We start from the raw sequence: 26430 nt of genomic DNA, 5'->3' as shown, positions 1-26430 counted from the left end.
TTTTTTTGTTAGGGAGTCCGTATATGTGGGTGATTTTTTATGTCCTGTATATTACTTATATATACATGGAGAATACAGAAATATTATATACATATATATTTTTTGTAATTTTTGTATATTCTACATATTTGGGGATAGTTTAGCTTTAAGAATTTTTTTTGTATTTTTGTATTTTATTATTTTTGACACATAGGGATATGAGGTAAATTTTTGGTAATGTATCCTCATAGTTCTGTATGGGATGCATTACCTATATAATTTGGGTATTTAATACATATATAATCACTTTTTTGTTTTCTAATTATACATTTTTCAGGGACTCTAATTCGTGGAACATTTTTGGGGAGTGACATCCGGATTACTATGTTCTTTTTATTTATAAATTTTTTGCCCTTACTTTCTGTTGGGTGATTTAGACGTCTTGCCCACAACTAAGATGGTTTTATTTGCCAGACCTCTAAGTCTCAGAACGAGGTTTGGCTCTATTTAATGGTGGTGCGTTACGGCGGGCCCGTTCCCCATTGAAAACGTCACGTATGACGGAACGCGTATGGGAGGGCACGCTGTGACGTCACCACGTGTTACGAGAGGAGGACGGGCTCTCGTTTTTTCCGGCCGGCTTGATTTTACATGTGAAAAACGTTCGTTTTTATGTAAGTGTATTTCTATTAATTAAAAAAGCATTGAAGTTTTTTACGCTATGGGAGGCTTCTTTTCTTTTTATATTACGAACGGGTACCTGGGTTACTTATGAGATTGTGGAGCGGCTACAGTGTATGGATCGTTCGTTCCTGAGGGATTAAGGATAAAGTGTTCGGTGGAAGCGAGGAGCTGCCGGTGACTTGGTACTTTAAACGCTCCTTGTGCTTTTACCATCTGGTAAGCGCACTGTTTTGTCGGTGGTGGGACACTATAGCGATAAGAAAGTGTGGAATCACTGTGGTGCGATCGTTTTCCTTTCTTGTATAACATAAAGTTTTCATGGACTTTTCTTCATAAATTGTTCCTTTGATTTTTTATATTTTTTTGATTTATATATTATTTGGCGCAGCTCTTTTGTTCTTTTTTCTATCTATATTTATGTGTGTGTATCCCACTGTGGAGCAGCAGCCTTATATTCTGTGAAACATTCATTTGTAATTTTTGGATTTTTTGGATTATTTGTATTTATGTCTAAGATTAATTTTTTTGGGGATATCCATTTGAGGAAAATACTTATTTTTTTTGTTTGATATTTTTTCCCCTAGCACGATAAAACAAGAAAGAGGAATTGTTTCCCTTTTTTTGAGGGTTTCAGAGCGGTTTTATTTTCTTTTGCTTAAGCACTTGAACTACCGCAACATACAGGGATATACAATTAAATACTGACATATAATCACACACATAGGATGGACTTGATGGACTTGTGTCTTTTTATCAACCTCACCTACTATGTAACTATGTAATATCACTTTAACATTTATACTTAGCAAGTGGTTTTCTTGTAAATATTATATTTTTACATAGTTGCACATTTCAGTGTTTAGTCTGTAGCAGTGTAAGTGTGATTGATCTATCTATCTATCTATCTATCTATCTATCTATCTATCTATCTATCTATCTATCTATCTATCTATCTATACAGTATCTCACAAAAAGTGATGACACCCCTCACATTTTTGTAAATATTTTATTATATTTTTAATGTAACAACACTGAAGAAATGGCACTTTGCTACAATGTAAAGTAGTGAGTGTACAGTTTGTATAACAGTGTACATTTTCTGTCCCCTCAGACTAACTCAACACGCAGGCATTAATGTCCAAATCGCTGGCAACAAAAGTGAGTACACCCCTAAGTGAAAATGTCCAAATTGGGCCCAAAGTGTCAATATTTTGTAAGGCCACCATTATTTTCCAGCACTGCCTTAACCCTCTTGGGCATGGAGTTCACCAGAGCTTCACAGGTTGCCACCGGAGTCCACTCCTCCATGAGGACATCACGGAGCTGTTGGATGTTAGGGACCTTGCACTCCTCCACCTTCCGTTTTTGAGGATGCCCCACAGATGCTTAATAGGGTTTTGGTCTGGAGACATGCTTGGCCAGTCCCTCACCTTAACCCTCAGCTTCTTTAGCAAGACAGTGGTCATCTTGGTGGTGTGTTTGGGGTCGTTATCATATTGGAATACTGCCCTACGACTCAGTCTCCAAAGGGAGGGGTTCATGCTCTGCTTCAGTATGTTACAGTACATGTTGGCATTCATAGTTCCCTCAATGAACTGTAGCTCCCCAGTGCCCGCAGCACTCATGCAGCCCCAGACCATGACACTCCCACCACTATACTTAACTGTAGGCAAGACACAGTTGTCTTTGTACTACTTACCTGGTTGTCACCACACATGCTTGACGCCATCTGAACCAATTAAGTTTATCTTGCTCTAATCAGACCACAGGACATGGTTCCAGTAATCCATGTCCTTAGTCTGCTTGTCTTCAGCAAACTGTTTGCAGGCTTTCTTGTGCATCATCTTTATAAGAGGCTTCCTTTTGGGACGACAGCCATGCAGACCAATTTGATGCAGTGTGCGGCATATGTCTGAGCACTGATAGGCTGAGCCCCCACCCCTTCAACCTCTGCAGCAATGCTGGCAGGACTCATACGTCTATTTCCCAAAAACAACCTCTGGATATGACGCTGAGCATTTGCACACAACCTCTTTATTTGACCATGACGAGGCCTATTCTGAGTGGAACCTGTCCTTGTTAAACAGCTGTATGGTCTTGGCCACCGTGCTGCAGCTCAGTTTCAGGGTCTTGGCAATCTTCTTATAGCCTAGGCCATCTTTATGTAGCGCAACAATTCTTTTTTTTTTTTAGATCCTCCGAGAATTCTTTGCCATGAGGTGCCATGAGGGGCCATGTTGAACTTCCAATGACCAGTAGGGGAGAGTGAGCAATAACACCAAATTTAACACACCTGCGACCTTGTAACACTAACGAGCCACATGACACCGGGAAGGGAAAATGCCTAATTGGGCCCAATTTGGACATTATCACTTAGGTTGTTGCCAGCAGTTTAGACATTGATGGCCGTGTGTTGAGCTATTTTGAGGGGACAGCAAACTGACACTGTTATACAAGCTGTACACTCACTACTTTACATTGTAGCAAAGCTTTTTAAATTATAATCACAAAAGAAACTGCCCAAATTACCCTGATCAAAAGTTTAAATACCCTGGTGATTTTGGCCTGATAACATGCTTAAGTTTTTGAGGATGCCCCACAAATGCTCAATAGGGTTTCGGTCTGGAGACATGCTTGGCCAGTCTATCACCTTTACCCTCAGCTTCTTTAGCAAGTTAGTGGTCATCTTGGTGGTGTGTTTGGGGTCGTTATCATATTGGAATACTGCCCTGCGACCCAGTCTCCAAAGGGAGGGGTTCATGCTCTGCTTCATTATGTTACAGTACATGTTGGCATTCATGGTTCCCTCAATGAACTGTAACTCCCCAGTGCCCGCAGCACTCATGCAGCCCCAGACCAGTCTGACCCCCAGACCATGACACTCCCAGCCCCAGACCATGACATTTTTCCAAGAATATGAATGATAATACAAAAACATTTCTTTTACTCATGGTTAGTGTTTGGCTGAAGCCATTTATTATCAATCAACTTTGTTTACTCTTTTTAAATTATAATCACAAAAGAAACTACCCAAAAGACCCTGATCAAAAGTTTACATAGTCTGGTGATTTTGACCTGATAACATGCACACAAGTTGTCACAAAGGGGTTTGAATCACTATTAAAGGTAAAGGTACGTTTGTGCAGCACTGGATGAAAGATGCAAGGGTCTGTCAGGAGTCCAGAAACTCATTGACCTTTTATACACACACACACACACACACTAATTACAAGCAAACATATTACAGGTGAGGATGGTTACCTTTAATAGCCATTCAAACCCCTTTGTGTCATTTTGTGTGCATGTTATCAGGCCAAAATCATCAGGGTCCTTTGGGTAGTTTCTGTTGTCATTATGATTTAAAAAAGAGTAAACACATTTGATTGACAATAAATGGTTTTATCCAAACACTAACCATGATTAAAAAAAAGAAAAGTTTGTGTGTTATCAATCATTCATATTCTCTGAAAAATAGCCAAATAATCATAAATTCTGCCAGAGTATGTAAACATATGAGCACAACTATATATATATATATATATATATATATATATATATATATATATATATATATATATATATATATACAGTATAGTATATATATGCAGGTGTTATTAACACATATCATTTATGAATAGTAAAATATTTCTTTATTGTGTTCTCTTAAAAAGGGATTTTTTGGTCTTACCTGTAGATATGTCTCTTGAACATACACTATAGATAACTTAAGAGATAAAGATGCTAGGATCCAGATACCTGCATAATCAAGTCCTTTTCATCCTTTTTATTTTGTGTTTCTTTGCATGATAATGGAAAGGTAACTTTTACCCAGTACATCATAGGTTTTTGCTATTCAGAGACCTGCCTATTCTGGTTCTCCTCAAAACTGATAACCAGTGGACACATATCTTTTGTTTTATTACGCTAGTGATTGTTTGGAGAATTAGCGCCATATTCTCAAACATTGGGGGTGTGATGGGTGCAGTAAGATGGCAAATGTTAATGTGTAACTTGTTATATATATGTATAGGTCTTTTTTTTTTTACAATATATTTTAGACGACAATGTGGTTTAAGCTGGAATTTCACTATAGGAGGAAAAGCATTACGAAGATATGATGACCTGACAACATTCCTGCTGCTACTTATTATTTGCATGAAAGACTAGTTGAACATTGTTTGTCTTGAACACTGAACTCTTTGCTCCTCCCATGAACTTTTCTGATTTAAGCCATGTCTCTGCACTTCCTGTTTGCCAGATTGGGATGGGATGGGATGCATTGGCTAATGCCCTTATTTAATATGCTCTTAAAGCAAACCCATCTCTCCTCCGCATTCTTTGTTCCTAAGATTTTATCCCAATGTGTGCCTTCTAGTAAGGTTCGTAGTTTAGGGAAGTTGTCTCTTTTGAAATTCAGTGTCTTTGTATTCCGCTTATGTTTCCTCCCTCACAACTATTAAGGTCACCCTCTAATTCTATCCTATGCTCCCTCACTCACATCTTCAATCTCTCCCTCTCAAGTGGCACCTTCTCCTCCCCTGTAAAACATGCGCAGATCACCCCCATACTTAATAAACCCTCACTGGACCCCACCAACCTGAACAACTTAAGACCTATCTCATTGCTCCCATTCACCTCTAAACTTCTAGAATGCTTAGTCTACAACCGTCTTAGCTCCTACCTCAGTGAAAATAACCTTCTTGACCCATTATAGTCTGGCTTTTGCTCGCAGCACTCCACGGAAACTACCTTACTAAAACTCACTAACGATCTACTAACTGCTAAAACCAACAGCCAGTACTCCATACTCCTACTACTTGACCTCTCTGCTGCCTTTGATACTGTTGACCACCTGCTCCTCCTCAATAAACTACATTCCCTTGGCCTCCGAGATTCTGCTCTTTCCTGGTTCTCTGCCTATCTATCACAGCGCTCCTTCAGTGTCACGTATAACTCTGCCTCCTCCTCTCCATTGCCTCTTTCTGTGGGGGTCCCCCAAGGCTCTGTTCTTGGACCCCTTCTCTTCTCTATTTACACCTCCTCCCTTGGTCACTTGATAACCGCCCACGGCTTCCAATACCACTTATACGACGATGACACCAAAATCTATCTGTCTACTCCTCACCTCACTCCTTCAGTCTCCTTTCAGATTACTAACCTGCTAACTGACATATCAGCATGGATGTCACACCACTTCCTTAAACTAAACCTCTCTAAAACTTAATATTCCCCCCTGCACATGCCCCCCTCCATGACTTTTCCATCAAAATCAACAATGCAACCATCAGGCCCTCCCCTCACGCCAGGGTACTAGGTGTAACCCTAGACTCTGACTTGTCATTTCAGCCCCAAGTCCAATCGTTGTCAAAAGTTTGTAGATTTAACATCTCTAAAATTTGCCCCCTTTTAACAAATGAAACCACCAAGCTCCTCATTCACTCCCTTGTTATATCTCGCCTTGACTATTGCAACTCCCTTTTCATTGGCCTGCCTCTCCATAGGCTATCTCCTCTTCAGTCTATCATGAATGATGCTGCCAGACTTATCCACCTTACCAACTGCTCAGTGTCTGCCAACCCTCTCCTCCAATCCCTACACTTACTCCCAATCACCCAGCGAATTAAATTCAAAATACTAACCATAACCACAACATACAAAGCCATTCACAACTCTGCCCCGAGCTACATCACCAATCTTGTCTCCAAATATCACCCAAATTGTCCCCTCCGTTCTTCTCAAGACCTCCTACTCTCAAGCTCTCTTGTCTCCTCCTCCCATGCTCGTCTCCAGGATTTCTCCAGAGCCTCTCCAATCCTCTGGAACTCGCTACCTCCACTGGTCCGGCTATCCCCTACTCTTACTACCTTCAGGCGATCCCTGAAAACTCATCTATTCAGAGAAGCCTATCACATCTCAAACTAATCTCCTACCACTTCCATCAGCTCATTCCCGACAGTTATAACCTTTTGTACCACCTGCCCCAACCTATTAGATTGTAAGCTCTTCTGAGCAGGGCCCTCTTAATCCTCTTGTATTTTATTGTATTGTAACTGTATTGTCTCCTTTTTATATTGTAAAGCGCTGCGTAAATTGCTGGCGCTATATAAATCCTGAATAATAATAATAATAATAATGTGCTATCACCAGTAGTAGCCACGGCGAGCGATCGTGCTCTAGATTACAAACATGTCCAGCGCTCTGCATGGCGTGGGCATTGTACACTGCATTGCAGAGAAGAAAAATAAAAGTTTGACTTTATTAATCCTGCTTAACACACTGAAAGGAGTTGTGGCTGTCTACTGTTGCCCCAAGTAACGGTATGTGACGAGGGGGTGTATTTGACGGGATGCTGCATGGTCAGTCCCACGCAGTAGGATATCACAGAGGAGAGACTTTACTATGTTACTGGTGATCGCTGTACAGTTTGCCTGCTTTTAGTTCCAGCTCTGTGACACAGTTTTAAAACTAAACCTGGACAATGCCTGCAATTCATCACCGCCTGCCGCCAGGTGTCACTACAGCGCACACTGTCTGAAGCCTGCTTACAGTTCCTCGCATGCTGAACCAACAAGCACGTAGGTGGAGTCACGCCTCGACGGAGGACAGAAAAATAACTCAGTATGCTGTGCGGAAGACACGAGGTGGAGAAAGATGGTGGAGGGTGATCTCAGGATGCCCGCTGTGCAGCGATTGCCTGAAATGCAGGACCGGATGTTAGTTGACACTGGCATCCGACTAGAACTCTGTGGAGGACTCGCTTTGGAAGTGATCGGAGGAGTGGAGCGGCTATGCATGCTGTGTCCCAGGTGCCACCTACCTAAAATTGGAGTCAATGCCTGGGCCCGGTGGTTCCTCCACTGCAGAGCCGATGTCCCAAGCATGGACCCCAGTGCAAACCAGCAGAATCTTTGCAAGTCAGCCATCCACTACCCAGACCATGGCACCCACATACAGACAGTGGGTCATCAAGCCCCCTGATGCCTCCTGCCTGGAAAAGGAAAACTTAAAAAGTTACCCCGACTCTCATGATTCCAGCAGGAAGTGCAAAGGAGGGTTGCCTTGGAGTGGGGTTTAGATTACCCCTATGTCCTAATCCAGACCATGGACATCATAGAGGCCTCACGGGGACAGTGGGAGGATGACATGGTTTGGGACTTTTTGCATGACCCCAAGCCAGTTCGGGTACCAGAAAGTGATGCCTTGGCCCGGTTGAAAGACATCAAACAAGAGTGGAGCTTGGGTCGTGCACTTCACAAAGACCGGGTCTTGGTTGTAAAGGTGGGTTGGCCTATCAGGAGCCACTCGGTCTCAGTCAGAGGAGAAGGGGATAGCCGGAGGAGATTGCTGGATCCGCGGTTTTATGTATAGGGAGGACTGCTGTGTAGCCCACATGGCCACCAGGACTGCAAGGACAGGGCAGGGCTTGTGTGTTTTTCTCCAATGACAATCTCAAAATTTTCAACAGGGACAGCTTTTGCCTGCCACCCAGGGTGCATAATAGGAGGACAAGAAATCATGGACACTAGGGTGCACTGTCCCTGTTAAACCTTCCTGCTACCTGACTTTCGGGAGGGGTCCCTCCAACTAGGAGCAACCAGAAAGTTTAATTTTTTTGGTCAAAGCGGCAAAAGACTGTTCATTGTCTCTGCAAGTGATATATGAAGTCTGGCAGCGGGGTGATTGGTGGTTTGTTACTAGCGACAACTACATTGCTACATTACTAAAAGCAGTCTATGCCTCGGGTGACCACACAAAGGTCATCCCTTTATTTGTCAGATGTCTAATTGATGCCATACCTTAGAGAACTTTCTTATGAATTTTCTGTAGAAGTTTGCAAACCCAACAAATCATTGTTTGGTGGTGTGCATTTTTAGCTTCTTTTTAGGGCTTTTCCTTGTAGCTTTTTAACACCTTTTTCTGACACTTTTTAAACAGCTTTTTTTTTCTTTGCTTTCTTCAGCCTACTAATTAAGGAAAGTGGATGATTGGTCACAGGTGCTTGAGGCCTATATAACCTTGTGTAGAGCACATGTGAAATTACCAAACTGCTGGTTGGAAGCTAAACAGTGGGGATCATGAGTGGAGAGTGAACAAGTCTTGCTTTTTGACTGCTGGTGATTGCTGGGTTGCATTTTTAGGTTCTTTTTGGGGCTTTTCCTTGGAGCTTTTTAACACCTTTTTTCTGACACTTTTAAACAGCTTTTTTTTTTCTTTACTTCCTTCAGCCTACTAATTAAGGGGAGTGGTCACAGGTGCTTGAGGCCTATATAACCTTTTGTAGAACTCATTGTGAGCCTGCTCATCTTTGAGTCTGCTGGAACTCTGTGCAAGTGGAACTGGTCTAAGTGGTGAGTTAAAAACCAGAGTTAGGCCCCTTTCACACGTGCGGACTGTATGTCACTATTTCATCCATCCGTTTTTGGATGAAATACGGACATACATGCATCCCTATGGGATAGCGGGTGTCAGCGGATGAACATCTGCTGACACCTGATATCATCCATCTCCGCTATAGTCCGATTCTGCAGACGGAGGAAAATCCTATTTTTCTATCCATCTGCAGAGCAGATCGGATGAACACAGACAGACCTGCACGTAGGTCTGCGAGTACCTGTGTATTGTCTTATTGAGTACCTGTGTATTGTCTTATTGAGTACCTGTGTATTGTCTTGAGTAGGGATGAGCCAAACACCCCCCTGTTCGGTTCGCATCCAGAACATGCGAACAGGCAAAAAATTTGTTTGAACACATGAACACCGTTAAAGTCTATGGGACACGAACATGAATAATCAAAAGTGCTAATTTTAAAGGCTTATATGCATGGTATTGTCATAAAAAGTGTTGTGGGACTTGGGTCCTGCCCCAGGGGACATGTATCAATGCAAAAAAGTTTTAAATATGGCAGTTTTTTATCAGGAACAGTGATTTTAATAATGCTTAAAGTGAAACAATAAAAGTGTAATATTAATTTAAATTTCGTACCTGGGGGGTGTCTATAGATTGCCTGTAAAGAGGCGCATGCTTCCCGTGTTTAGAACAGTCTGACAGCAAAATTACATTTCTACACAGGAAAAGAGGGGGGAACAAGAACCATACCAGGCCACCAGGCCCTCCTGAACCATACCAGGCCAGATGCCCTCAACATTGGGAGGGTGCTTTTGGGTAGCCCCAAAGCACCTTGTCCCCATGTTGATGGGGAGAAGGGCCTCATCCCCACAACCCTTGCCTGGTGGTTGTGGGGGTCTGCGGGCAGGGGGCTTATCGGAATCTGGAAGCCCCCTTTAACAAGGGGACCCCCAGCTTCCCTCTGTTTGAATTGGTAATGGGGTACAAATGTACCCCTACCATTTCACAAAAAAAAATGTTGGTTCGGGGTTCCCCTATGGGGAAATCCCCATGCCGTTTTTATGTGTATTGCGGACCGACAATTCATTGTAGCCGCGAGTAGTTTTAAATGACTTTTTCCTTTAGAAATGTCATCTTGCTGTCAGACTGGCAGACTGTTCTAAACTTTCTACACTTTTATTGTTTCACTTTAATCATTATTAAAGCGGAGTTCCACCGAAAAGTGGATCTTCTTCTCATTTGATTCCCCCCCCCCCTCCGGTGCCACAATTGCCACCTTTCAAGGGGGAGGGGGTGCAGATACCTGTATAATACAGGTATCTGCACCCACTTCCGGGAATAGTCTCCCGTGGGAGTCACACCCCTTCCTGCAGCCCCCCGCTGTCTCCTGGGAAACACACAGGTCCCAGGAGATAGCGCGGACCACTTGCGACGTGCAGCGCGACTGTGCATGCGCACTAGGGAACGGGGAAGTGACGCCGCAACGCTTCACTTCCTGATTCCCTCAATGAGAATGGCGGTGGCAGCAGCCGAGAGATTGTTTGGCTTAGGCTGTCGACATCGCTGGACCCTGGAACAGGTAAGTGTTCATTTATTAAAAGTCAGCAGCTGCAGTATTTGTAGCTGCTGGCTTTTAATAATTTTTTTTTTAGGTGGACTCCCTCTTTAAAATCATTGCTCCCGAAAAAACTTTTTTTTGCATGGATATATGTCCCCTGGGGCAGGACCCAGGTCCCCAAACACTTTTTATGACAATACCATGCATATAAGCCTTTAAAACCTCCTCCTTGTGCCCAAAGCCCGGTATAAATCCAAGGGTGATCGGAGATTCGCTGTCCAAGGGCCTCAGCTATGGAATGCTCTTCCAATCAACATCCGCCTGGAAGAAAATCACCTGGCTTTTAGGAAAAAACTCAAGACCTTCCTCTTTTAGCAGATCAAAGCTCGCCACAGCGCCTAGAGGCGATTCAGTTCGCATTGTGCGCTATACAAGTATTTCATTCATTCATTCATTCAAATTGAGCACTTTTGATTATTCATGTTCGTGTCCCATAGACTTTAACGGTGTTCGCGATTTCAAACTAATTTTTTGCCTGCTCGCATGTCCTGGATGCGAACCGAACAGGGGGGTGTTCAGCTCATCCCTACTCAAGACAATACACAGGTACTCAATAAGACAATACACAGGTACTCACAGACCACTCACAGACCTACATGCACGTCTGTCCGTGTTCATCCGATCCGCTCTGCAGAGGGATAGAAAAGTAGGATTTTCCTCCGTCTGCATAATCGGACCATAGCCTACATGCACGTCTGTCCGTGTTCATCCCCAAACACTTTTTATGACAATACCATGCATATAAGCCTTTAAAATGAGCACTTTTAATTCCTCCCATAAACTTTTAAAGGGTGTTCTGTGGCTTTCAAATTTGCCGCTAACACCCAAAATTGCTCGCTGTTCAGCAAACAGGCGAACAGCCAATGTTCGAGTCGAACCCATGTTCAAATCGAACATAAAGCCCATCCCTAGACTTGAGTATTAGTGTCAGGAAGCTAGTTATTAGGTAATTTGGATAGGGTATAATCCCCAGTCCTCATTAAATGTAATAGGTACGATGCCCGGGTGTGGAGAGGCGATTTGTTGTACACCTTGTGGCATGTATGCATTCCCTGATCATCCGATCGAGGGTGAATACTGCTGTACAAATTGTAAGCGCATTGTTTCCCTGGAAGCCCAGGTTCTGAAGGAGAGTCAGGAACGTACACGGCAGGTTCCGGCAGGGGCCAGCACAGAGGTGGGTGGAGACAAAGAGGTGCAGGCACTAGCAAAGAGTAGATGGGTGACAGTCAGGAAGGGTAGAGGGTGAAGTGCCAGCGAGGCCAATCCAGGGCTGGAGCATCCCAATATGCTCCATTGAGTGACATTGTTGATCCCAGTCAGAGACCAGCACTGCTGGAGCTTATGGACTCTCCTAGCTGCCAGGGGAAGAACTCCTCCAGTGAGAGTGGGGGGGAAGCGAAAGGAAAGGAAAGACAGATTCTGGTGGTAGTGGACTCAATTCTTAGAAGGACAGAGAGGCCAATCTGCAACAAAGATCTGAAGCGCCGAACGGTATGTTGTCTACTGGGCGCTCAGGTTCGATACATCAAGGATCTGGTGGACAGATTACTGGGAGGGGCTGGGGAAGACCCAGCTGTCATGGTGCAGGTTGGCACCAATGACAAAGTCAGAGGCAGATGGAGTGTCCTAAAGAACGATTTTAGGGACTTAGGAGCTAAATTGAGGAAAAGGACCTCCAAGGTAGTATTCTCAGGAATACTACCGGTACATTGAGCCACACCAGAAAGGCAGAGGGAGATTAGGGAAGTAAACAAGTGGCTGAAGAGCTGAGCTGGTGTAGTAAGTAGGGGTTTGGGTTCCTGCAGGACTGGGCTGACTTCTCAGTCGATAACCAGTACTATAGAAGGGACGGACTGCACCTAAATGAGGAGGGTGCAGATCAGCTGGTAACGAAGATGGCCGAAAAGTTAGAGGGGTTTTTAAACTAGGCAATGGGGGGGAGGGTCCAGAGGTAGAGATAGTCAGTGTGGAACATATTCCAGAGGGTACTATTGGGGGCATTAGTGGTAGGTTGACCAAAGCACATAAACCCAAGGTAAGTATAGTAGTAAGTCCTAGTGGCAATCTTGGAACGACCCATAAGAGGATAATATGAAACTGGTCTAAACTACATGGCATGTTCACCAATGCCAGGAGCCTGGCTGACAAGATGGGTGAACTAGAGATACTATTGTACGAGGAGGATTTGGATTTTATGGGAAATTCAGACAATCCTTATGGGTAGAGCTCCAAATGTATGAAGCTAAGGTGAAAATAATACTGGGTGTATGCTATAGGCCCCCTAATCTGTGGGAAGAAGGGGAGATGATCTGCTATCACAATTTGGATTAGCAGCAAGGATGGGAAGTGTTATCATAATGGGGGATTTTAATTATCCAGATATAGACTGGGTGGAGGGAACGGCGCATTCATCTAAGGCTCGCCAGTTCCTAAAGGTCTTGCAGGACTATTTTATGGGTCAGATGGTAGACGCACCAACTAGAAATAAAGCGTTACTGGATCTACGGATTACCAACAATACAGACCTGATCACGGATGTGGAAATACGGGGCAATTTAGGGAACAACGATCACAGGTCAATTGTCTTCCGTATAAATCACACAAATCACAGGGTCCAAGGGACAATTGGTTAGGTGAGCATCTGAGAAAAGTTTTGCAACCTTTTCAGTAGTAGCCAATTCAAAAGAGGAGAGTGTTGAATGTGCTATTAGGCCAGGTATGTTGGGTGGGGAAAATGTATGCACAGCGGAAGTGTCCTCATGAATTGCATCAATCTTGTCTTTGAAGTGATTGGCAATCTCTTGGGCAGTGAGTGAGTTAGTGGGTAGAGGGGGTGGGGGACGAAGCAGAGAGTTAAAGGTTGAGAAGAGCCAATGGGGACTGGATGACAAAGTATTAATAAGAGAAAAAAGTAGGCTTGTTTGGCAGCATGGAGGCAGGAATTGTATTTTAGAAGGGCAGATATATATGGTGAAGTCTTGGAGGCATTTGGTTTTACACCACAGCCGTTCAAGAGCACCGCAATGTCTCTTGAGATTTCTAGTGTTGTCAGTTTGCCAGGGTTGTAATGGTCGGGGGCCTCATTCTGTGTGTGAACAAGTGCATCTAGTGATGATGAGAGTGAACTGTTGTAGACAGAGATGGCAAGGTCAGGACAGGACAGGGGAGAGATTATTTCATATAGGTGGTCAGTAGCAGAATAGAGAAGAGAAGGCTTAAGGTGGCGAAGGTTCCTACAAGTAATTGTTTGCTGCTTGGAAGGATGGGTGGTTGGAGGTAAGGATACAGTGAAACTAATCAGGTTGTGATCAGAGAGAGGAAAATAGGGGTGTTTGTGAGGTTGCCAGGGTTGCAGAGATGGGAGAATACAAGGTCAAGGGTATTACCATTGGAGTGAGTGGAAGTATGTGTACATTGGGTTAGGTCAAAAGATGAGGTTAAGTCGAGAAGTTTAGCTGTAGTTGGGTTGTTAACGTTGACAGGAATGTTAAAGTCACCAAGAATGATCGTGGGTATTTCAAAGGAGAGAAAGTAGGGCAGCCAGGCAGCAAAGTCATCAAGAAACCGCAACACCGGTCCAGGAGGCCGACAAATTGCTGCAATTCTCAGAGAAATAGGAGAAAACTGACGAATACAGTGCATCTCGAAAGAAGAGAGGGAAAGAGAGGGAGGGATGGGAAGGACTTGGAAGGTGTATTGTGGGGATAGAAGGAATCCAACTCCACCTCCTTTCTGTCCATTGGGTCTGGGGGAGTGAGTCCAATGGAGACCACCATGGGAGAGGGCAGCAGGAGAAGCTGAGTCCAAATGTTGAAGCCAGGTTTCAGTTATGGGGAGTATGTTAAAGCCATGAGAGATGAAGAGGTCATGTACAGATGTTAGCTTGTTACAGATGGAGCAGGCATTCCAAAGGGCACATGAGATAGGTGGGCTTCTTTGAGGAAGCAGGGGGATAGAAACTAAATTAAGTGGATTGTGGTGGTTGCCAGAGAGGGAGGGGTATTGGAGATGTGGCTTGCAGTTTGAGAATGGCTGCCCAGGATTAGGAGAAATGTCACCTGAGACTAAGAGAAGGAGGAGGGTGAGGAACGCAAGATGGGAGTGAGATGTGCATGAGCGCATGTGTCTAGTGGCCTTGGAGTTTATGCCAGCATGTGGATGCAGCAAATGCAGGAGATGATGGGTGCAGTAGTAGGGAGAGGGTAGGAGTGAGGGTGATATGTGCATGCTGCAGGGTAGAGAGGAGGGGTAGAGTAAGGAGAATTTGAGGATAGAAGACACTGATGTGAGAAGGAAGAGAATGAGGAGCATCGTACTAGAGTGGGAATCTGAATTGATACAAAATAAATGAGAAATGCTGGTTTGCTTGTCGTCTTGCAGAGTGGAGCAGAGTTCATGCACGGTTACAGTCACTGGTTGCAGGGCTTATCGTGGTGAGGAGTGTCCATAGAAACAAATGAGTGCAGGGGCGTGATGGCAGTGCTGATCCTGGACAGTTGCTTAAGGACAACAGTACTTGGCGACAAGTTTGAACTTGGTTGCTATGAGCAATGGCATGTGGCAAAGGTCAATTTTAAAGCAAACATAGTCTTTCCCTCATTATACCCCAAACTTGGCAAAACGGGCAAAGTCTCCCTTGGCTTTTAGCAGTTGCTAGGGGCGATGGCCAGCAGGTTAACCGTGAAGGCAGTTCTCGGTGGGACCTCCAAATATAGTGATGTAGTTGCTGCTAGTAACAAAAAAAATCCACCAATTCACCCCAATACCAGACTTCATACATCACTTGCAGAGACAATGAACAGTCTTTGGCTGGTTTAGTTTTTGTTTTTTTATTGAGGGGTACAACTTGGATGGGGAAAAGGGGATATGGGATGCACATACAAGTATGAATCTCCTGCTGCATCTCTATGCAAACTGTTGCTCCTCCTCTGCTTAACTCCCACAGACTATTCCTTCCAAGAATTCCCCATCCATCACCGTGTGAAGGATGAAGACATCACCTTTGACAGTGTAAAAATGATGGTTTCAGAACCTCTTCTTCTCCTGCACAAACTTGTTTTCTCCTGCACAAACTTGTTTCCTCCTGTACCAACTTATTTCCTCCTGCACAAACTTATGGTTACTGAGGTAAAGTAATGTCACATCTTCTTTTTCTTTTGAGCAATAAGGATCCACTCTGAATAAGCCCCTAAGCAGGCTCTGTTTGCTTGCTGCTACTAAAAGCTTTAAAAGCTTTCTCATGCACAGTGGACTACTGTTCCTAGCCAGCCCAATTTGCAAATCCTGTGCCCTAGGGCCACATCGATTTGACACAGATCCCCACAGTCTCTCCTCTGATTCAGGGCTCCCCATCATTCACCGTGTGAATGGTGAAGACTTTGCTAATGACCGTGTAGAAGCAAAGTTCCCTCACAGACTTCCTGACACATTAAGCCCTCCACCGTGGTAACACTCACCAACTTTTCACTGCACTGAGTCCTTGATGAGGAACTTGACTGGACCATACTTTCCGACAGCTTCACCTGCCCCCTCTGCTCCAGGAGTTCTTTATTACCGACTGTGTGGTGACAAAGACAATGCCAATGACCGTGTAGAGGCAAAGTTCCTTCACAGATTCTCCCTGGGCCTCCTCCTGCGATCAGCGCACCCCTTACCCCCCTCCCAGATGGGGATGCCCTCCTGTTGCTGCCTAGTATTCCATTCCTCACTTCACTCAGCTGACTTCTCCCCCCCCCCCCCCCGTGGCATGTTACCTCAGCTTATATAGGAGGCCCACCCCTGCCAATACCAGATGGGGATTGGTCAGGGCTCCCACATGCCACTCCAGTTTTAGGCCCAGCCCCTCTTCCAGAAACTTCTCCCTGGAAGCAGAGGAGGCACCTCAGAACTAGAGCACAGGTGGTCACATCCACTGCTACTCTGACCACTCTCAGCCCACAAATAAAAACAAACAGGCCTAGCTTGCAGCATAGGCCTGCCTAAATTTGCCTATGCTGACAGTCCCTATTAAAAAAAAACTATTACTAGCACCTACCTATTGGTAGAGGGTGATACAGTAAGCTAAAGACTATTTTCACTTCTGCACTAGTATTGGTTCATCCCGACCTTGAACTACATTTAAACGTGGAAGTGGATGCTTCATACTCTGCTGTGGGAGCTATTTTTTCTCAGCAAAGGATCTTTGTGCTTACTTCTCTCTTTTAATGTCTTCAGCCAAAATGAATTATGGCATTGGGAATAAAGAATTGCTGGCAAGAAAGCCTTTTCTGAAGGCATCTTCTGGAAGCGGCTAACCATCCTGTAACTGTTCTCACTGATCCTAAAAATGTGGAATTCATCCATTCTACTAAGAGATTGTCTTCTAGACAAGCACATTGGTCTTTATTCTTTTCCAGGTTCAATTTTAATATCCTGTATCACCCTGGATCGAGCAATGGCAAGGCTGATGCCCTATCAAAGATGTTGTCACTTCTCCAGGAAGTGCACTAGCTGACGAAGGGGCCTGCGTGGCTCCGAAACATTGCTGCATATATATCATGTGATCATGAAATAAAGCTTTGGACTCTTTTGAGGAATCTTTGGTGTGCCGTTGACATTTTCTTGACTTTGTGTATCCACGGTTTCCAGTCTATGGTCATTACAGCACCCAGCATCATTCAACAGCTTGGTTTTCTTGAATGTGTACATGGGGAACATTGCGTTCTAATCTGTTAATGTATCTCCTACTCTATGCACCTTTAGGTGATCCCTGAAAAACCATCTCTTTTGAGAATCCTATCTTGCCTCCACCTTAAACTTAAACTTAAACTTTTATTTCCTTCATCAGCTCATCCTCCACAGTTATTACTTTACCTTATCACTTGACTATCTCTTTTAGATTGTAAGCACTAACAAGCAGGCCCTCTGATTCCTCTAGTATTGAACTGTTTTGTAACTATACTGTCTGTCTTCATTTTGTAAGGCACTGAGAAAACTGTTGGTGCTATATAAATCCTGTATAATATTAACAATCATAACAAAATATTTGTATTTTTCAGCAAAAGCAAAATTCTGTGGGTTTTGTATTGGCAATAATAACGTATAGTACATTCAGTAAAAAAAGATTAATTGAACAAGTGCCAGTAAAATCTTTCTTCAGGTTTAACTTTGTTATTAAAAATATATTTTCACTAAAGAAACATGCTGCATTGACCTATTTTGGTAATAAATACTTACTGGCAGAGGCTATCAAACAGCAGATATCATATTTAAGTCCATCTGTTCTCCTTCACTACGATCATAACACTAAAAATATAAAAAATTTTAACAATGGAAAAAACAGAAACCAAACATTGAAAATGTTAAGCAACCAAGAATGCAAGTTGATTTCATTTTTTTTATAATTAATAAAGTTGTCTTCATTGCAATTAAAATATATAACTATAATTCTTCATATATTATTTTTGCTAAATTAATTTCCTATCTTTCATCATCAGTTATGTACTTGGACCTATACTATAGCATTTTTTTTACTATACAAAGTGACACTTTTTTGCTAAGTCTTCCTGTGTTTAAATGCTACAAAAATCTGATTGCAGCCATGCTTGAATAGTTATTTGAAGTGTGCGATCTCAAAGTAACATAGACAGCTCTGATTTGAGGCTGCAGAGCTTTTTCAGCTTGTAAAACGCCTGAAAAAACGCTTGAAAAATTGCCGCCGATTTGACATGCGTTTTGACACCAGTGGGAACTAGGGCTTAAGCGCAAAAAAGAACATGAACTTCTTTGAGGCAGATTACAGGCGTTTTTCTGCTTTTACATTGGTGACCTGTACAAAATCGCAGCAAAATCTCTGCAAAAACACTGTAAAAATGTGTGACTTTGAGACGCTCAGGTGTAAACGCAGCCATACTGTGTGCAGATTTCTGAAAATCTATCAAAGACATAAAGTAATAATAATAATAATAATTATAATAATATTTTAACTAAGGAAAAGTGAATGTTTACTCATAGGGCCCTTTCACACAGGCGGACCGATCATGTCCACCTGTCAGGTTTTCAGGCGGACCCTATCGGATCCTTAAAGTGGAGTTCCACCCAAAAATTGAACTTCCACTTAATTGCTTCCTCCTCCCTCCGGTGTCACATTTGGCACCTTTCAGGGGGGAACGGGGACCTGTTTTTGACAGCCTGTGCATGCAGCCTCCTGTTCCGGGAGACCCGAACTCTCAGAACTTTGGTCCCCTCCTCCTTCCTCCGCCGCCGGTCCAATCAGAAAGCGTAGCACACTCTGTGCATGCACAGTAGGGAACCGGGTGTGAAGCCGAAAGGCTTCAATGGCCGGGTTCCCTTACCTAGAATGGTGTCGGCTGCACCCAACAGTCGATCCAAAGATCGGCTGGGGTGCCAACATCACAGGCTCCCTGGACAAGTAAGTGTCCATATAGGAAAAGTCAGCAGCTACAGTATTTGTAGCTGCTGACTTTTAATTTTTTTTCCCCCAAGGTGGAACTCCGCTTTAAGTCTGTAGACACCCGCCAATATCTGATCCAATCCTGTCTGCTAAAAATAGTAGCAGGAGGTTTGTTTATATCTGACCGCCCAGAGAGAAGAGCAGGCTGTGCCTGTGTCGGTTCTGCATAAGTGGAGCAGACACAGAACAGCCATCTGCCTGCTCAGGAGGGATCAGCGGACAGATACCCCACTGAGCAGGCAGACTCCAATGGGGCCCACCCCATGTGTAAGGGTCCTAAAAGTTGAATGATTATTAAGCTTAGTTAATAAGCTGAAGCTTGAAAATATCCAATCATGAGCATGATTGGGTATTCAAAATGAACACATATTTATGTTTTATACCAAATTCAGTGTGCATGCACTTTGTTTAAGGGATGCCTTTGGCAAATAAACCAAAATCTGGTTTGTTTCATTTTACAGCACTATTATTTCACTTCAAAGTTTTGATTCAAATTGCCAGTATCAGACTTCAGAGACTATGGGGTTGATTTACTTTAGGCAACTAGGCTGTTCACAGAGATCTCAATGGGGTTTTCACTTCACGAGGAATTTTTTTTCCCCCAACATAGTGAAAGAGCCAAATCTCTACTGACTTCCCTTCTCCAATCAATATTCAAGCAAAAATACTGTTTTACTGACGTCCCTCAACAAATCAAAATTCAAGCAAAAATACTGTGTTTTTTTTTTATGTGATGGATATTCTTTGCACATATTCATCACATTCACTGAGCTATTTGCCTTTAGTAAATCAACCCCATTGATTTGCAAAGTATAATGATGAAGAAATAATCTATTATTTTGGTGTGTTTTGATGTATTCTGTTTGGTGTGTTCATGGGCACCCTTTGATAATGGGAATCTTTGCAATTGTGGATGTCAGGTCTTAATTTCAATATAGATATATATGTTGATTTGATTCATATTTATTTAGTATGGTTAAGATTCAATTACTGGATTTATATTCTAGTGTTGTCCCTTTATATTGGGATTCTTTGTTTCATTCAGTTGTATATCTTCAATATTTCCTTTTTGAGCATGGTATATATTATATATTGTATATTATATATGTGTATCTACTCTTTAGGTGGCTAGTTTTAAGCTAATTTTCTCCCTTTCTTTTTGTTCTTCATTATTTTGATTATAGGTTTATATATTAACATGTATCTATGTTTTTGTTTTATAAGGGTTTTTGGTTTATTGGATTATTGAATATTCTGTGTATACATGTTTATACTGCCATTTTATTAACATGGAGCCTATGGGTTAATTGCCAGGAAGCTGCATCTTCAATTAATGAGTTTCACCTGACAGTTTTCTGTCTTAAATGGGTGAAAATTCTTGGATCACTCAATATTGAATAAGCACTGACGTGTGATATGCTTTCAATGGCTGTCCTAGAACTGCGAGTTTCTCCTGTCATTTTAACTGGATGTACCCAATAAAGAATTTTAGATTTTAATCTACTTTGGAGTGCCGCCATCTTCATCATATTCCTGAATTTATCAGGGTTGAGGACTGGGCTGGCACCCTGGTAATCCTCAGCATATGTGGATGCAGCTACGGGCTGTTTGGAGTGGTGTACATACTGTATGTTTTTCCATAGAGTAGGTGAAGTAAATGGTACAATAAATATTATTGTACCTATATATTAATTTGTCTATCACTATAATTAGCTAGTCTATTAAAACTCTGACCACATGTTATTGTTGATATAACAATAATACAAGGTTAGCTATGAAACCAAAAACACGGTTTATAAGTAATAAAGTCTTATTTATTTCCCAAGGAAATAGGAAGTGCTAACATGAAAAATATTACAATATCACAAATGTATACCAACAATACACATCATATCAGAGTATATAATACAAGAATATGAAGGATACTTATCACAAGGCTGTCCGTGAGGCTTTGTATCATCGGCTAGGCTCAGATGTTAAAGAGAGAAAGCCATGTGGCTTAGGCAGCCACCCGGCTTGAACCAACAGTGGAAAGGGACAAATTGCCTGTGCGTGCCCTTTTTACTCAAAAACATTCACACCCACTCGTAGCCACCCCCACTTGCCTTCTGCTCAATAGATATTGCCAAGAGGTAGTTCTTCTAATATCTGATCTTTCTCCAGGAAGCATGCTGTATTTTCCACTAGGGAGCAGCATTTGTCCATGAATCACCACTGTCTGACCTGGGTCAAATCTTCATAGACATCTTGGCCTTTGATCTTCTGTAGCTCAACCCATCAGTCATTTTGGCAGCAGTGGCTCTTTGAAGCTTGTAATCACACATATCACACCAGGTGGGCTCAAGCCAAGCCCTTGTTATTGTGATATGCTACAAAGCTTTGATGTGTAACTGTTTACATTCCAACTTAGGCCATCTGGCTGTATCAACCAGGAAATTAAATACCAGAAACTCGACAGTAGACCATGTTGCTATCCAAGAGTATGCACCTTTTTCTCTATGGCTAGGGTACAGTAAATCTGAAGTTTTTTTCAAGAACTATTAAGTCTGCCTTTACCACAGGAAATAGCTGCCACAAAACCCATAAGAATGTTTCTTCTTAAAGATTTACAGCTAAAGCGTGTATAGTTTGGTAAAAGTTGGCCAGCGGCACAACAGATTGATGGTATAGTTTGTGAGCTCTTTTTTAATGTAGCTCTGCATTAAATCATCATAAAAGTAAAAAAAAAAAAAAAACTGTCTCTAATTTTTTTTAAATCCTGCATGTCATTGTAGTATTGTTTGGAGGAGAAATGGAATGTCTAGCTTTAATTTATACAATGGCAATTAGAGGATGAATGTGCAATGCTTAGGTGTACAGTAGTTACCGCACAGCAATGTGGTTGTGTACTGCAAACAAAAGGTAGCTCCAAGAACAAATGATCAGTAACAAGTGACTGGTGCCCTCAAATCAACCACAATCTAAATGTAATGACAAAAGTTCCCCCAATAATAAGGACAAAAAAACAGCAAAGGGAGTGATTGCTGTTAGTCAGAGCAAGTAATCAGAAGTAAAATACAGCTTCCTATCTGAACCTGATCTCCACAACAGCTTCCATCTCGTTAATACTATGGATGCTCTGTGTCCCCATCTTTTATTCAGAGCTACAGAAAGTGCTTCAAAATGATGTGCTGCAAAACATTAGGTAAGAAATACCATTAATTATGTCTAAGCTCTCTGTATATCCTCTTAGGGGAAAGGAGTCGCAGTGCCAGCGTCCTCCCACGAGCATCTTGTCGTTTCTATGCATACTGAGCACTCACTGCTTCAGTGATGCATTTGTGAGTAAAGTTGTAAGGAAATAAACCATTTTAATGTACAAACAGCACTAGATTTGGCCTTTTCTATTCCTACGTGCACCGAACCCCATTGAGGGAATTTGTACTGGCTGGTATTCATCCAATCAGAGTTCCATGACCAGCTGATTCGTGTGAATCGCAGAGAGGGAACCTGCTTTTTCTGACCTTCTGGTGAAACAGGGGTCAGAGCTAGGGATAAACCGAACACCCCCCAGTTCAGTTCGCAGTAGAACATGCGAACAGGCAAAGAAATTAATTTGAACACGTGAACACCGTTAAAGTCTATGGGACACGAACATGAATAATCAAAAGCGCTAATTTTAAAGGCTTATATGCAAGGTATTGTCATAAAAAAGTGTTTGGGGACCTGGGTCCTGCCCCAGGGGACATGTATCAATGCAAATTTTTTTTTAAAAATGGCAGTTTTTTTGGGAACAGTGATTTTAATAATGCTTAAAGTGAAATATTCCTTTACATTTCGTACCTGGGGGGGTATTTATAGTATGCCTGTAAAGTGGAGCATGTTTCCCATGTTTGCAACAGTCCCGGGACAAAATGATATTGATAGCGTGACCAGAAAAGAAAAGCTGATCACAGGCTTGTGTCAGGGGGACAGCGGTCCGTAAGAAGTTGGGACATCACCCAAGTATCTGTGCCCGCCAGTGCCACCTGCCAGTCCCCACCAGTGCCACCTGTCAGTGAATGACAATGCCACCAACCAGTGCCCACCAGAGCCACATACCAGTGCCCACTTTTGCCACCTATCAATGCCCATCAGTGCCTCATCATCAGTGCCACCTATTAGTGCTGCCTATAAGTGTCAACTAGCAGGGCCCATCAGTGCCACCTATCAGTGCCCTTCAGTGCCACCCATCAATGCCCTTCAGTGGCACCCATCTGTGTCCTCCAGTGCCACCTTATCAGTGTAGCCTATCAATACCCATCAGTGCAGCCTCATAAGGGCACATCAATGAAGGAAAAAAATTACCTGTTTGCAAAATTTTATAACAAACTATAAAACATTATTATTTTTTTAACCACTTTACGACCGGCGCACAGCGATGTACAACCATTTTTTGAAGCTGCCACAACCGATATCCATCTCTTCAGGCGCCAGTCGTGTGTGCTATAACGGTGGTCTGCGCGGCAGGTTCGCTGCGAGATCACCATTATCAGCGATGAGAGAGGTGCCACCCCCCCTCCCGTCGCTCTCACGCGCCCTTCGCCGCTTACCGGAGCCATCGGTAGCGGCGGAGGCGATCGGGTCCTTTCCTGTGCTGGGTATAGAGACGAGTGAGGCTAAGATGGCCCCCACCCATCTTTATATCATAGGAGGGCGGAAGTGACGTAAAAACGTCACTTCCGCCCATACCTCTTAAAGGTATATTTTTTCAATGTCATTTTTTTTTTAAGTTCAAATGTGAGACCTGAGGACTTTTTTGTCCCCAGATCTCATATTTAAGAGTACCTGTCATGCTTTTTTCTATTACAAGGGATGTTTACATTAAAGCGGGGGGAAAAAACTACACAGACTGAGAGGAGGAGTGAGGGGAAGAGTGGAGGCTGGGAAGGGGAGTGGCTAAAACGGGAGAAGAGCTAGGGAGGGGCATGGCTAAAACAGAACAGAAAGACTATACAGACTGAGAGAAGGAGTGAGGGGACAAGTGAAGGCTGGGGAGGGGCATAACTAAGGCAGAAGGGAAAAGGAACATAAACAGTGAGAATAGCTATAGAACGTAGAAAGGGAAAGGGATGACAGCTGTTGTATAGAAACTAATAAGCACAAATGGATATGAATGGGACAACAAAGGAATATGTGGTAATTGAATTTGATGTAGAGATAAATAAATAAGTAAATAGCAATGGATAAAAATAAATGGAAATAAATGAAAGTAAAAATAGAAAATAAGAAAAATATATAATATATATGACATAAAGATGGAAATAAAAACAATAAAAAAAAATTGAAATAAATATAGAGAAAAAATTAATGTGTATATAGATACATATACGTATGCACGCACACATACAAACACAAATATATGCGTAGAATACTACATGTAAATGTATATATGGAAAAAAAGTACCCTATATGGAATAAATAAAATTCAAATTGTATTGTACATGACCCAGAGAAAGAAGGAAGAGCTGGGGAAGGGAAACAGAAACACTGTAAATTAAATAACAGTAGAGATATCTATACTCTCATTTATACCCCCAGGGGAGAGTACATCCAAAACATATATCCAATATGTTTCCCTGGTGCAGAGTTTCTTGAATCTCTCTGCTGCAGGGAGGGCGCTGGAGATCGGTTCGATCACCCACACCTTCAGTCCTACGGTGGATTTTTATGAGCCGTGCCAAAATGTTTTGGGACACTATGAGGGTCTGTACCACCCTCTATGAATCTTCTATGTTCGCCAAAATGGGTTCTTAGTGCCCTAATGGTGCGGCCGACATAAAGTAGGCCGCAAGGGCAACTAAGAGCGTAGACAACATAATCGGATGAACAATTATAAAACTCTTGTAGCTGGTACATTTTTCCTTTAGTGGTAAATGATTTGTGCCCATGGTCGACAAAATTTTAAGTTTTACACAGTGCTTTCCTGCATTGGTACATACCCATGATGGGTATCAAGACAGGTGTAAGTGATGGAACAATATCAGATTTTAACTTACTTGCAGCAATTTTATTCTTAAGAGCTCTTTGGTAAGTGACAGTGGGATTGGCAGGGAGTACTGTTGGGGGGTCTCGTGCTAAAATGTTCCAATGTTTGGACAGTATTCATTGCATGCTCCTATATTTAGAATGAAAGGTTGTGATGAATCTTACTGAACCATCATTCAAATTATGGCTTGATCTTGGTGGCTTACTGTGGAGATATGATTCAAAAGCTGCATCAATTAGGTCCTCTGGGTATTGTTTATTAAGGAATTTGTTTTTTAGATGGGTACTGAGCTTGACGTAGTCAGACTCCTTAGTGAAGTTTTGCCTAAGACGGCAAAATTGGCCTTTGGGGATATTCTTTATCCAATTGGGATGATGACAGCTTTTAAAGTGTAAATAAGAATTCCCTGCTGTGGGTTTGGTGTAATTCTTAGCACAGATGAGCTGGTCATCATAACTTAATTCCAAGTTCAAAAATGCCATAGTGGAAGGGTGGGTGACAAATGTGAATGACAACCCGAAAAGGGTTGCTGTTGCAATGCTCAACAAATGGAGTAATGGAATCAAGGGCCCCGTCCCAGATGATGATGAGGTCGTCTGTGCACCTCCCGAAGAACACTATGTTAACTGCAAAGGGGTTATTGTTGTAAATGTAATTGTTTTCCCAGAATCCCATCGCTAGGTTTATGAGGGGGCGAAATTGGCCCCCATTGCAGTGCCTTGTAATTGCTGATAATATTCATCATTGAAAGTGAAATAGTTGTGTGTGAGGCAGAATTTTGTCACTTGTACAATAAAATCTGCCTGACAGGAATTGATAAGGGGATCTGAGAGTAAAAATTGTTCAAGTGCCATTAATCCAAAACTATGCGGAATGGATGTATAAAGTGAACACACATCAAGTGACAGCCAGACATAAGTCTTCCAAATGTATGATGTCAAAAGTTCAAGGAGATGGGCACCATCACAGATGTAGGATTGCAACTGGAGGACCATAGGTTGTAAAAATTGGTCAATGTATAGGCTAAAGCCAGTGGTCACACTGTCCATAGCTGCCACGATCGGCCTTCCAGGGAGATGTGTTAGACTTTCATGAACCTTAGGTAAATAGTAGAAGTATGGTATATGGTAGAAAGTTTTACGCAAAAATTAACTTTCAATTTTTGTTATGATACCTTCCTGTAATGCATGTTCAATCAGAGCATCAGCTTCTTCAGCAAAATCAGTTGTGGGATCCTTTTTCAGTTTAATATAGGTAGCTGTGTCGGAGTGGAGTCGTGGGCTTCTTCTAGGTAGTCAGTCCTATCTAGAAGTACAATGCCTCCTCCCTTGTCGGCAGATT

The sequence above is a fragment of the Lithobates pipiens genome, unplaced genomic scaffold (genome assembly GCF_037356315.1).
Source record: "Lithobates pipiens isolate NorthernLeopardFrog02 unplaced genomic scaffold, aLitPip1_a1.2 Scaffold_8, whole genome shotgun sequence".
Taxonomy (NCBI): Eukaryota; Metazoa; Chordata; class Amphibia; order Anura; family Ranidae; genus Lithobates; species Lithobates pipiens.
The sequence above is the reverse complement of the archived record's forward strand: the minus strand, read 5'-3'. Positions refer to the sequence as shown.